The 13376-nt window shown below is 40.1% G+C and overlaps 2 pseudogenes; one reads left to right on the top strand and one right to left on the bottom strand.

The window, feature by feature from the left end:
• The first annotated feature begins 1272 nt into the window (after positions 1-1272).
• LOC127693831 (zinc finger and SCAN domain containing protein 4C-like) lies at positions 1273-4355 on the top strand (annotated as a pseudogene).
• A 7119-nt stretch (positions 4356-11474) lies between these two features.
• On the bottom strand, positions 11475-12926 carry LOC127693772 (alpha-actinin-4-like; annotated as a pseudogene).
• Positions 12927-13376: the final 450 nt, after the last annotated feature.

Genomic DNA, 13376 nt, shown 5'->3' with positions numbered 1-13376 from the left:
AGGAGGCAACCAAGATGTGGCAGTAGCAGTATACAGAAAAGTGAGAGGCTGAATGAATAAATCTCATCTCTGCCAGTAAAGGAGAGCATGATTTAATTTAGGGAAATCATACTTGATGGACATCACTTGAGGACTGTAGTATTAGTAAAAATAGGGTAGACTTGGTTGTATCTCTTTGTTTTCCTTCTCTCTCTCTCTCTCTCTCTCTCTCTCTCTCTGTGTGTGTGTGTGTGTGTGTGTGTGTGTGTGTCTATGTCTATGAGTCCATGTGTCTGCGTGTGTTGGTTGTTTTAGTAAGGGTTCTCTAGAGTCACATAACTTATGTAATGTCTCTATATATCATGGTGATTTATTGTAATGACTTACAGTCTTTAATTCAACTAACACAACAAGGAGAAGTTGTGAATGGGAAGTCCAAGAATATAGTAGTTTCTCAGTCCCATGAGGGCAGTTATTTCACCTGCTCTTCTGTACTTCCTTTAGACTTAGGTTACAGTAGATATTCTGGCAAGTAAATGCAAGGAGGGAAAGAAGTGTGAGTGTACCTTCTTCCAATGTCATTTTTCAGGACTCCAGCAGAAGGTTAAGGGTGTATATTACCATGCCTGAATCTAATAATTGTTTTGTCTGATGATGGTCTTGAACACAGATATGTTTGCCTCAGTCTCCTTGGATTAAAGATGTGTACCACCATGGCTGGGCCTAAGCTTTTCAAAGCCACTATACCACTAGATATCCATGTCAAGATCAGATCTGTGTCATAAGCCTGTGTCTTGCAGCCTCAAGATCAGGATCACGAGTGTGCCTGCCATTTCTGAACTGTAGTTCATTCCAGATGAGGCCAATTAACACCAAACTGAAACTTAAAATTTGGGGAAGAGCAAAATAACTCCACATTTTCCAAAAGGGGAACGGATATCATTGCTGTGTTCTTATGATCTCATGACAGGACTATCCATCTTGACACAGGACTTCTTGCTATCGACTCACATTTTTTCTACTTCTTTTCAGGAATTTTATTCATTTCCACTTTCCTGCTAGCATGTTTATAGAGGTATAATGAAACATTTACTATCTCGAACCCATAAAACCATCAGTAACACAAATCTCAGTTGGATTTATGTTCCTTTTTCAAAACATTAATTATGTGTTTCTTCTTTCTTAAAATTCAGAGCTTTTACAGTACATCCATCAACTGTCAGCATTGTTTCTAAAGTCACAGAACTGATACTAAACTGCCATAGTTGAATCTTTGTGACCATTTTCACCACAATGGCTTCACAGTTTAGAGGATTCTTTCAGCACAGGACACCAACAAAGGACCTTAAAATAGACAATTTAGAGTTTCTTCTAACTCACAGTTCTGGTGTGCAGTGCACAAAAGGCATCTATAACTCACCAAGTGCTCCACTCAAATTTTCCCCAAACAACAATCAATGTTGGGCAAAGCAGGAGCTACAATGTCTCTGGGAGATGGTTGCAGCCAGAAAAGCAGAGCAAGGAGCAGATGATTCCTCAACTGGTCTTGAAGCAGTTTCTCCTTACTGGGCTCTACAAGAACGAGTTTGCTTTGAAAGAGAAGTGGAAATCCAGTGGCAGAGGCATGAGATGATTCATGGAGAGCCAGACATATGAGTGCTTGAAGACTCCTGTTATGGTTAGTACCTGGGTGTCTTATCTGGATGGAAAGGCAAGATTGTTTAGGTTTGGTGAAGATGAGGTGTTCTCGTTCTGTTTTGTTTTTTCTTGGAATACTTGTGTATGTTGTTTTTTTTAGAAACGAGTTTATAGTTCCAAACAAAAATATACTAAAGAAATATTATCACCTCAAAATATAGCAGAAAGGAGCCAATCAATTAGGTTTGATTGGCATAACTAAATAGAGTTTATTTACATATCAGCAGACAGACTGAAGAATTCACCTGGAGAAGACATTAAGGATGTAGAGGAGATAAATTGTGTTTGGGTCACAGTTTGTTCATGGAAGTACTTACTGTGTATTCATGAGGATTGTGTTTGATTCTGCCACACACACCTTAAAAGTACATTCAGAGCACTAATCTGTGATCCCTGGAAATGTGTGGCAGAAATTTGGGATCAACTTGACTAGATGGATTCCCAAATTGGCCACTATATATCAAATGATTCACTGTCTAGAAAACTGAGTTTTCAGAATGGTATAGATTGAATATTGAAATATGGATGTTACATAAATACAAAACAATGCCATACCCATAAGAATTCCCTTGATGCATAATGGTGCTTCAGTCCAAAATTCAAATTTGGATAGAATTAGTATAGGTTTAATTATGTTGGATGTTTTCTCAAAGCTGTGATTTGCTTAACAGAAATGGTGAAGTACCTGAAAAATTTAAACCACACTGTAGACATATTCCTCCACATAAATTAAAAAATGCGTCCTATTATTTCATATATGTTGTTTGGATTTTTATTGGTGCAGTGATTTGGTTCATTTCTTGGTATCTTGCTTGCCTGTATTTGTGATTTGCAATAAGCTTTACTTATGTAGTCCAACTTGGCCTTGGAATCAGAAGAATTACCCTCCCAATGCTTCTCAAGTCCTCTGATAAATATTTTGACCATACCTTGCAAGTTACTAATTATACTGCATATACCCTTTGAATTTTATTTTACCTTTAAAATTTCATGATTGAAAATACTTACTAAGTACACTACTCCCATAATATCCAGTCATGTTTCCAAGAGCATGCCTTCTGATTCTTTGAGACAAAACACTATAAAAAGTTCAGGTAAAAGTTAGGCCAATCTGAATACACTGATGGCCACGTTAAGGAAGGCTTATCCTCCTTCAATGTGGTGATCAGTTAAAGAATCTATGGTTGGCAGAGCTCACAGTAACATAACTTTGTGTTTCTCTAGGCACAATGACTCAACATTTGAAAGGACAGTATCTATAGTAACTTTAGAAATCAGAATTTGTGAGTGCCAGGAAAAGATCATTACACATCGGGTAGAAAAAAACGAGCTAATTTTTAGCCTAGTCTTTCAACGCTAGCAAGTTTTGGGTAGGAGAATGCAATCCACAAACTCATGGATAAGGGGAACCTGGCATTGTTTACAGGTCCATGCCTCCATGCAAGGACAGGAAACTCTCTTTTCTGAAAACATGCCATTAAAAGAAGTCACCAAGCTTTTAAAACTGCAATAATCATCAACAAGGCCAACACCAAAGGTTGCAAGGATGACAGTTGGCATTACACAAGATACATTATTGACAACAGGTTAGTAGGTAAACTGGACAGAAGAGGCATGTTCTGAGGGGATCTGTTTTGGTTTTCTTTTATTTTTGTTTTTTGTTTTTGGATACATTTTCATAGATTGTCATCTCTCCAAAGGACAAGAAAACAGTGAAAGTGAATGTGTTACTTCTTGGAATTGTACTGAACAAAACACTGGCAATAACTGTACTGGAGATGAGATGAACTCCCTTCTTAGAATCCAGAAAGAACAGGATTATGATTATGAAGAGGGGAAGTGTGGTTTGTCAATTTTCTCAGAGTACCAGAAGAACAAGTCAAGGCAACTCCAGTCATCAAGTAATGTTCCTGAGTGCTCCTACTACTGTAGATGTCTCCATGGAGGCACAACCAATGGATTCATCCAGAACAAGCATCTCTGTAGACAGTAAAGATTGGAATAATACTTCCAGGAATGCTAATCAAGTAAATAGTGGTGATAACATTCCCAGGATCAAGATGGACTCCCTATTCATCAACCAGAGAATGTATCATCCTGCGCCTGAGGTGGGAGATGTTTCTCATGAATTTCCTCAGGATTCTACAAGAGCAAGTCAAGGAATATCCACATGCCTGCAAGAGTCACTTGAAGAATATTTTCCTGAAGAAGACCCTAGATTGGTAACAGGGTTCCTCTCTAGGCCAGAGCCTCCTACTTCAGATCCTGTCCTTTGTCAGAATCATGAGGCAAACTCAACATGTGAAAGTCATCAAGAAAGTTACCATAGAGATCCCAAACCATACAAGTGTGAAGAATGTCCTAGGAGGTTCAAATATGACTCTCACCTTTCATCCCACCTGAGAACTCACCTGAATAAGAGGGCATTGTCCTATGGCACCTGTGGGAAAATATTCAAACGAGTCTCTAACCTTTGAATTCATGAGGTCATACACAAGCCAGAGAAGCCTTTCATATGCAGCACATGCGAAAGGTCCTTCAGCCACAAGACGAACCTGAAGGCTCATGAGAAGATTCACACAGGAGAAAAGCCTTATGCCTGTTTTCTGTGTAGCTCTAGCTTCCGCCAATCATCCACATATCACTGTCACATGAGGAATTACCACAAATCTGACTGAACTATGGACCATCCTCACCAGAAGTTGATAGAGCTTCAACCTCAGTATGTCATCTGTGAACAGAAAAGAATGTAGGAACTACATTGTATTCACCCAATGAAGATATAACATGCAACTTATGGATTGCCACTATGTATATGTATAGGTATAGGTATAGGTATAGGTATAGGTATAGGTATAGGTATAGGTATAGGTATAGGTATAGGTATGTGTATGTGTATGTGTATGTGTATGTGTATGTGTATGTGTTTGTGTATGTGTATGTGTATGTGTATGTATATGTGGATGTGGATGTAGATGTAGATGTAGATAGATAGATATAGAGATAGAGATAGAGATAGAGATAGAGATAGTGATAGATTAGATATAGAGATAGATATATAGATATAGAGATAGATATAGAGATAGATATAGAGATAGAGATAGATATAGAGATAGAAATAGAGATAGATATAGATAGATATAGATATAGATATAGATAGATAGATATAGAGATAGATATAGAGATAGATAGATATAGATATAGATATAGATATAGATATAGAGAGATAGATAGATATAGATATAGATAGATAGATATAGATATAGATATAGATATAGATATAGATATAGATATAGATATAGATATAGATATAGATATAGATATAGATATAGATAGATAGATAGATAGATAGATAGATAGATAGATAGATAGATTAGTTTATGTGTGTATGCATGTGTGTGTGTGTGTTTGTGCTAGAGACAGAGAGACAGAGAGAAAGAGACAGAAAGAGATTAATGAGATTTTGGACTCATAAACATTGAAGATTCATGGAAACTAGAGGACAAGTTTGTCTGATCATTTTTGGTCATCGTTGTATTGTAATCAAGGTCATGTTATAGACCTTGCACATAAAAGCATTTCCCACTGGGCTACCTCAATGGTGTTCAAATCATATTAGTTGATACATTACATATGTTAACTGTTGTCTCTTTTTCAGATTGTAAACATATTTTCATCCAAGGATAGTGGAAATATGCACATGTTAAATAATAAATTTTATTGTCAAGTGAAAATGACATACTACTATTTTTTTTCATTTTTAGATTACTGTAGTTTATTCCAAGCACCAAATATTTGTTCCTAACACTTCCTCAGAACTACTAATGAATGGCAGAAATTTCTTTTAGTGAAGAAATAGTATTGTTTCTAAACCTCATTACCTGAGTTCTTTCTCTGGGCATCCTACATTCTTCAAGCTAGCGTTTCTTTTTTTCTGATTATTGCACCTGGTAATTTTGCATATTTATACTAAAACACTAGCATATGCACAGATATTTTTTAAACCCAAATAAGGAGCAGTGAAGGCACTTGCAGCTGATCTTGATTATGGGTTCATCTCTGGAACTCACAAAGAGGAACGAATCAATAAACCCCAGTGAGGTGTCCTCTTAATGCAACATGCATACCACAGTGCAAGTATACACACATTGTAATACATGCAATGCAAGCTTATCAGATACACTCTTACTGACATTTGTGTTCTCTTAGAGTCTACATGAGATCTGCCCAGGATCTTCTAGCTTTCATGGTCTCTGGTGAGAAGTCTGGTGTGATTCTGATAGGTCTTCCTTTATATGTTACTTGGCCTTTTTCTCTTGCTGCCCTTAATATTCTTTCTTTGTTTAGTCAATTTGGGGGTTTGATTATTATGTGACAAGAGGTATTTCTGCTCAGGTCCAGTCTGTTTGGAGTTCTGTAGGCTTCTTGTATATTCATGGGCATCTCTCTCTTTAGGTTAGGGAAGTTTTCTTCCATAATTTTATTGAAGATATTTGCTGGTCCTTTAAGTTGTAAAAATTCACTCTCATCTATGCCTATAATCCTTAGGTTTGGCCTTCTCATTGTGTTCTGGATTTCCTGGATATTTTGGGTTACAAGCTTTTTGCATTTTCCATTTTCTTTGACTGTTGAGTCAATGGTTTCTATGGTATCTTGGGCATCTGAGATTCCTTTCCATCTCTTGTATTCTGTTGTTGATATTTGCATCTATGGCCCCTGATTTCTTCTCAAGGTTTTCTATCTCCAAACTTGTCTCCCTATGTGATTTCTTAGTTGTTTCTACTTCTGATTTTAGATCCTGGATGGTTTTGCTTAGCTCCTTCACTTGCTTGTTTGTGTTTCCCTGTAATTCTTTAAGAGATTTTTGTGTTTCCTCTTTCACGACTTCTGCTGTTTCACTCACTTTCTCTTGCATTTCTTTAAGATTTTTGTGTGTGTGTGTGTTTCTTCTCTATTGGCTTCCATCTCTTGAGCCTTATTCTCCTGAATTTCTTTAAGTGTTTTTTGTGATTTTATTATATGGGTTTCTAGCTTATTCATGTTTCCCATGTTTCTTTAAGATATTCATTTATGTCCTTTTTGTGTTCTTCTAGCAGCATCATGAACAGTAATTTTAAATCCAAATCTTGTTTTTCTGTTGTATTTGTGTAATCAGGACTTACTGATGTTGGAGAGTTTGGTTCAGATACTGCCATATTGCCTAGGTTTCTGTTAGTAGTGTTCCTGGGTTTGCCCTTTGCCATCTTGTTATTTCTGGCGTTAGTTGGACTTTTCTCTGGTTGGTATTTGTGCCTCCTGTGAGGCTATATGGCTATTTCTGCAACACTGGCTGGCTGGGTTTCCCCTGTTACAGACTGCTAATGCGCTGCCCTTCTCTTGGTTGCCCTTGCAGCTGTAGTGTGCCTTGCTCCAGGTTGTCTGTGTGAACCAGGCAGTGCCCATTTGCTCCTTCAGTGAGTGCTGATGGTCTATGCTGCTGTGGGACCTTTTCTGAGTGCTGGTCTCTCTGCTGGGCAGCCTATCTCCCAACCGGGTTTGTGCACACAAGACTAGCCTAGCTTCTGAGGCCCTGAGTCTAGGCAAAAGTCTGGCAGGCTAAGGCCTGAGCAAAGTTCCCCTCAGGCTATGACTGTTAATTGGTTCTGTCAGGTGGCCAAGCATGGCAGCATGCTCGCACTCCCTGAAAGTGCCGGGAGAGTCTGCTAGGCTAACAACCTCCTGGCCGGGTTGGCACACAGATGGCCCACTTAGTACCCCAGGGCCTGGGGTCAGTCCAAGGCAAGTCTGTCTTAGATCCTTGCTATGTTAGCCTCTGGCTATGACTCTTAGCTGACTTGGCCTGCTAGAACTCTCTGGCGTCCCATAGTCAAAATGGTGGAGTGCGCCCCAGGCCAGGCAAACAACCTCCTGGCCAGGTTTGCACACTGATGGCTCCCCGAACAGCCCTGGGTGCAGGCCAACACCTGTCGGGCTTAGACCCCCTCGATGTCGGCCTTGGGTTATATTTGCATACCTCAGTCTGTCTGATTTCTGTGGTGCCTGAGATCTAAGATGGCGGAGGGTCTCTCGTAACTGACTGGTGGGAGGCAGAGTTCTGATGTGGCTTCTGTGCAGTGAAAGGCGCTGTAAATCTGCCACAGCTTGCAGCCTGGCTGTCCAGTGAAGGTCAGTGGTAGGGGGCACAAGGCCTGCCTGGACCCTGTCACCTTGGTTCTACTGCTGATAGCCCTTCCGCTGGATCAGCTGCCTCTGCTGCTGCTGCTGCCACTGCCACCTATCTTACAAATAAATGACACTGAGGATATTGCTAGTTTATTTGACTTTGACAATCATTGAGGGTAAACCCTAACCTATCCTTTTAACTTCTGGGTTGGCTGCCTCTCAGGTGTTGTAAGCCAGTAACTTGCTGTTTCTCCTGATCCCGTGCTTATGGTTCCTCTCCCCTCATAGATGCTTTCTCTCTTATTCTTCTTCCTTCTTCTCCCTCTGATTTCTCTTCCTCCAACCAGGTCACTCTAAACCTACCTACATTTAATCCCTCTAGAAATAGGTTCTAACCAATTTTATTTAGTCAGTAGTTTTAAATTAGGGAGCATGGTTTGCACAGCAAAAGTTTGTAAACATGACCAGTCACTGGCAGGTTATGCCTTTGGGCATAGAATTTGATGTTACAGTACATAACTGAAGTCTTGACTGAGCACTTCTGCAATGGTGTGCATGTTGCATTAAGGGAACACTTTACAGTAGTTTATTTTTTTCCTTCTGACATTCCATATGAACCAATGTCACTATGGATTATCATGCACTTCTGAAGTTGTTTTTGAAGCTAGTCTCTGGGGCCAGCATCAGAAAGGAATGATCAGGTAGGGATCTGGAAGAGCAGGTTCTCTCAGCATCCTCAAGGGTGACCCCTGTCAGGGATGCTTTGCTAGTCCTCAATTCAGCACTCTACAAACCTTCATGCAAAACATAATTCTATAAAGACATTTGAATGAAATATGCCACATGCACAAATCAATTAAACGTGATTTTCTAGTCATCTGTCTGAACAGATGAAAGACATTTACTTTCTTTTAAAGTTACTTTGAATTATTTCACATAATATCAAATTTTATTTATACCATCTAAAAGAATGGCATTAAAAGTCTTGATGATACTGTAGCCAACAAAATATTGCCTATGAAAAGACATGTATTTTAATTTCTTAGCCACTCTGAGAGGTGTTTGCATGTTGCAGGATCAGCACATATGTTGCCTGCTTTGTTCTTGCCCATCTTCCTCTTTTTGTTTGTTGCTAAGATCTTCAGGAGGTCTTCCCTGGTCAAGTCTTATTTTGTAATAACTTGGATGGAAGATATAGATTTCTTTTCTTGTTGGAGCAAATGTAAAATCTTCTGCCCAAAATAATATATTTCGTTTCTTCATTTTGAAATTAGGACTTCTTCAGGATGGACCAATTTAGTAGTCCTTTCTAAAATCCAGTCTATCTTAACCCTTGTGCTAACTGTATCAGTAATTTTTTAAAATAGGAAAATTACCAAAACACATTTTAAACTATCTTTTGAGAAACATACAGTAAACAAGTAGCCAAGATCAAACTTGGAGAGTAACTTGAAGCAATCCCACTAAAATCAGATACTAGACAAGGCTTCCCACTCTCTCCCTATCTATTCAAAATAGCACTTCAAGTTCTAGCTAGAGCAAGGAGACAACAAAGGGATGTCAAAGGATACAAATTGGAAAGGATGAAGTCAAAATATCACTATTTGCTTATGATATTATCATACACTTTAGTGACCCCAAACATTCTACCACAGAAATCCTACAGCTGAGAAACAACTTCAGCAATGTATCTAGATTTAAAATTAACTGAAGGAAATCAGAAGCTTTCTTCTACTCAAAGGATTAACAGGTTGAGAAAGAAATTAGGGAGACTACACACTTCACAATAGTCACAAATAGCATTACATAACTTGTTGTGACTCTAACCAAGCAAATAAAAGGTCTGCATGAGAAGAACTTCAAGTCTCTGAAGAAAGAAGTTGACCTAGATCTTATATGGAAGATGGAAAAATCTCCCATGCTCATGGATTGGCTGGATTAATGCAGTAAAAATGGTCGTCTTGCTGAAAGCAATCTACAGATTAAATTCAATCCCCATCAGAATTCCAAATCAATTTTTCATAAAATTAGAAAGAGGAATTTGCAAATTCATTTGGAATAACAAAAAGCACAAGATAGTGAATATGACCCAATGATAAGAGAATTTCTAGGGCCATTTCCATCCCTGAAAAAAAGCTGTATTATTGAGCAATAGGGGTCAAAACTGTATGGTATTGGTACAGGGAAAGTCAGAAAGATTAGTGGAATAGAATTGAAGACCAAGAAATGAACCCACACACATATAGTCTCTTGATTTTTCACAAAGGAGCTAAAACCACCCAGTAGACACCAGACAGCATTTTGATGCTGATTCAACTGAATGTAATTATGTAGAAAAATGCAAATCAACCTATTCCTATCTCCTTGTACAAAGCTCAGTTGGATCAAGGACCTCCACATAACACCAGATACAAAGAAACTAATGAGGAGGAAGTGGGGAAGAGCCTTGAACACATGGGCATGGGAAAATTTCCTGAACAGAACAGCAATGGCTTGTGCTCTAATATCAAGATTTGACAAATGGGACCTCATGAATATATGAACTTCTAGGGGGATCACCATCCCGATAAATGGGATTCAACAAATATAACATTAAACATGTTAACTTTTGCTTTATTTTTTTTCCTTTTTAAAAATATTACATGTTTAATCATCCCATCACCAGAGGGTGGTTTTTCCAGAAACCAAGAAAATAAAAATCAATCAGAATGAATTCCAGAGGGTGGATGGAGAGAAAACTATGAATGGCCAGGCAGGCAGGCCAGCAACCCACCTCCACTTCAGGGCATTCACTGAGATCCCTGCCAACCTCCACAAGGGGAATATCAGGAGGGGACTTTGGAGGGCATTGAAATAACTATGTCTTCATTATGAGAGTGAGAGAGGTGGCAGAAATATGCACCTAGATGGATATATATTTATATTATAAATCCATATGTTAATAAAGTAAATAGCAATTCTCTGGAAGGTTTTAATTTTTATGTTTTGTAAGGGTTTTTTTTTTTCTTTTTAAAAAATGGTTTAACTGTTTGTTTGTTTCTGTTCCTTTCTTTGTGTACTGTTGGTTTTGGTCCTTAAAACATCTGAGATTCATAGGCCATGTGAACCAAGGCCAGGTTGGCAGGGCTGACAGCCCCACCATCCACTCCTGAGGCAGAGAAGGGCTATGGCAGGTCATCTGTTCCTGGTGAACACATAGGGGCTGGGAAGTTGGAGGAGCCACTATAACCTTGTCTTGGGGAGCTGGGTGCTGTCTGCTGGACATCTCAGGGCAGGCAGTTCATGGACAAATCACTTGGAGCTTTGGCCTGAATGGGAGAGGCTTTGAAGCAGTTTCAGGGGTAGGGGGACCTGGGCTTACAAAGGGATCTTTGGGGCACAGGAGTCTGTTTTCCCCTCCATATAGACTAAGAACCCACAACACGACATATATATTTAGAAGACCAGAAAAGCTGATGACCAAGCTTCCCTCCCCTATAAGATTGAGAAAGAGAAGCCTTCCTAGACCATCCCTGCCAGAATCCTGAGAAGGACCACAAAGAGCTATTTGGATAGATATAGAGTCAGGGTGGGGACAGAGCTCCTCAACACATCTGGTAGGCCAAGGTAGTCTGTGTTCCATGTGTCTGAGGGCCTCACTGGACACTCATCCTATAGAGGGCTGTGGAGAAGGATTTGTAGTCAAGGGTGCCAGGAGCATCATAAGGACCCTTGTAGGGTGCCATTGGGGTGATGCAGTACTCGGCCTTGTGGGGAGGGCAGCTCTCTCTCTGCAGGTCCTTAGCAGGGATATAGTTCTTGTCCCCTGTCAGGACGTTGAAGGAGGCAATGACCTGATCAGCTGTGGCTGTGGCTGTGTTTTCCCCTGACATGAAATCAGTGAAGTCTTGGAAGGTCAGGAGGCTGTTATGGTTGGGGTCAACCACACTCATGATCCAGTTGAACTCAGCATCACCCTGCTTGTCATTCTGCACTTAATAGACCAGGCTGTTAAGGCAGGCCTTGAATTCCTCAGGCCCCTGTGCCCCACCATGTCAAACTGGTTGAAGGAACCACAGACCTCCTGCATCTGCTCCTGGCTGATACCCTTGCCATTTCCTGTGAGGATTTGGTTTTACACCTTGTTGATGGTGCAGGAAGTCCTCCAACTTCTTCTGCATCTTCTGGATGGTGTTCTGAAGTTTGTGGTGCTCCAAGCAGGGGATAGTGTGTCAGATCCACTCCAGAAGATCACTGGCTGGCATTCATGCTTTTCCATCAGGTGCTCCTTTTCCTGGTTCAGAGACAGAACCTTTCAGATCACGTTGGCAGCAGTCTCAGCTTTCTGCACTCAAGAAAATGCATAGTAGAAGCTGGACACATATGTCATTATGGCCTTCTCTTTGGGTGGGCTGTGTTCACAATGTCCTCAGCATCCAACATCTTGGGGATATCAAGGTACTTCTCAGCAACTTCAAATGCATTGTTATGTTGGTGACCTCAATCAGTTCAGGTTTGTGCCAGTGGAAGACTGCACTTAAAGTCAGACCATCCTTTCAGCTGATATGGAAGTTCTGCACATTGACAGTTTTGTATGGGGCTGTCTTTCTCTGTCATCAGAGGAGAAGTCGTTCCTTAACAGAGTTCTCTTCCACAGAGATGTCTTGAATGGCATATCTGAGGATGATGGTCTGGATCATTCCCATCTTTGCATTGCCATTCAAAATCTCTTCTGCCCTGATGTACACAAGTTTGACTCCCTTACTGGGGATGAAGTCTACGGCTTTGTTTACATGATTGATCTTATGCACTCACATCTTCCCCCACTCTGGGTTAGTCAATTGCTCCCCAGAAATAACCTCCAGCAGAAGCAAAAATTTGAGACCATGCCTGAAATCCTTCTCAATCTAAGTGCCAGCCTTCTGCTGATGGGAGTTGCATGAGGCTGTGAAGGTCTTTCTCTTCAGCTTCTCCCAGGCCAGGTCAAAAAACAGGCCCCAGTCCCAGTCATCCTCTTGGGCTATGTAGATGCCCATGATTCTGCTGCTGCCCGCACCGTTGTAGCTACTGCATCTGCAGTACTAGTATGCCTGGTTGGCTGCATGGAAGTCCACATTCCTGCTGTCTTTAGCTGTCCTTCCAGCTGGTTTGCTACCACCTCAGGTCCCAACCCCGTGCATGAGGCTCCTACTCCACCACTGATTCAGCTGCTTTCAGTCAGTCCAAGACTGATGCCTGCCTTTTTTTAATTTTATTTTAATTTGTTTATGTTAATCCTCATCCATAAAGTCATTACAATCAGGGTTAGCATTCTTCTTGATGTTTTTTTAATTCAGTTTGCAAGGATGTTATTGAGTATTTTTGGATTTATGTTCATAAGGGAAATTGATTTGTAATACTCTTTTTTTGTTGAGTTTTTATGTATGTTGAGTATGAGGGTTTTGAGCAATGTTCATTCTGTTTCTGTTTTGTAAAATAATTTGAGCAGTAATGACAATAAGTCTTCCTTGAAAGTTTGATTGGAGTCGTCACTAAAACCAACCAGCCCTCGTTTTTTA

This window comes from Apodemus sylvaticus, chromosome 1, assembly GCF_947179515.1.
Source record: "Apodemus sylvaticus chromosome 1, mApoSyl1.1, whole genome shotgun sequence".
Taxonomy (NCBI): Eukaryota; Metazoa; Chordata; class Mammalia; order Rodentia; family Muridae; genus Apodemus; species Apodemus sylvaticus.
This window is presented reverse-complemented; position numbering and strand designations above follow the sequence as displayed.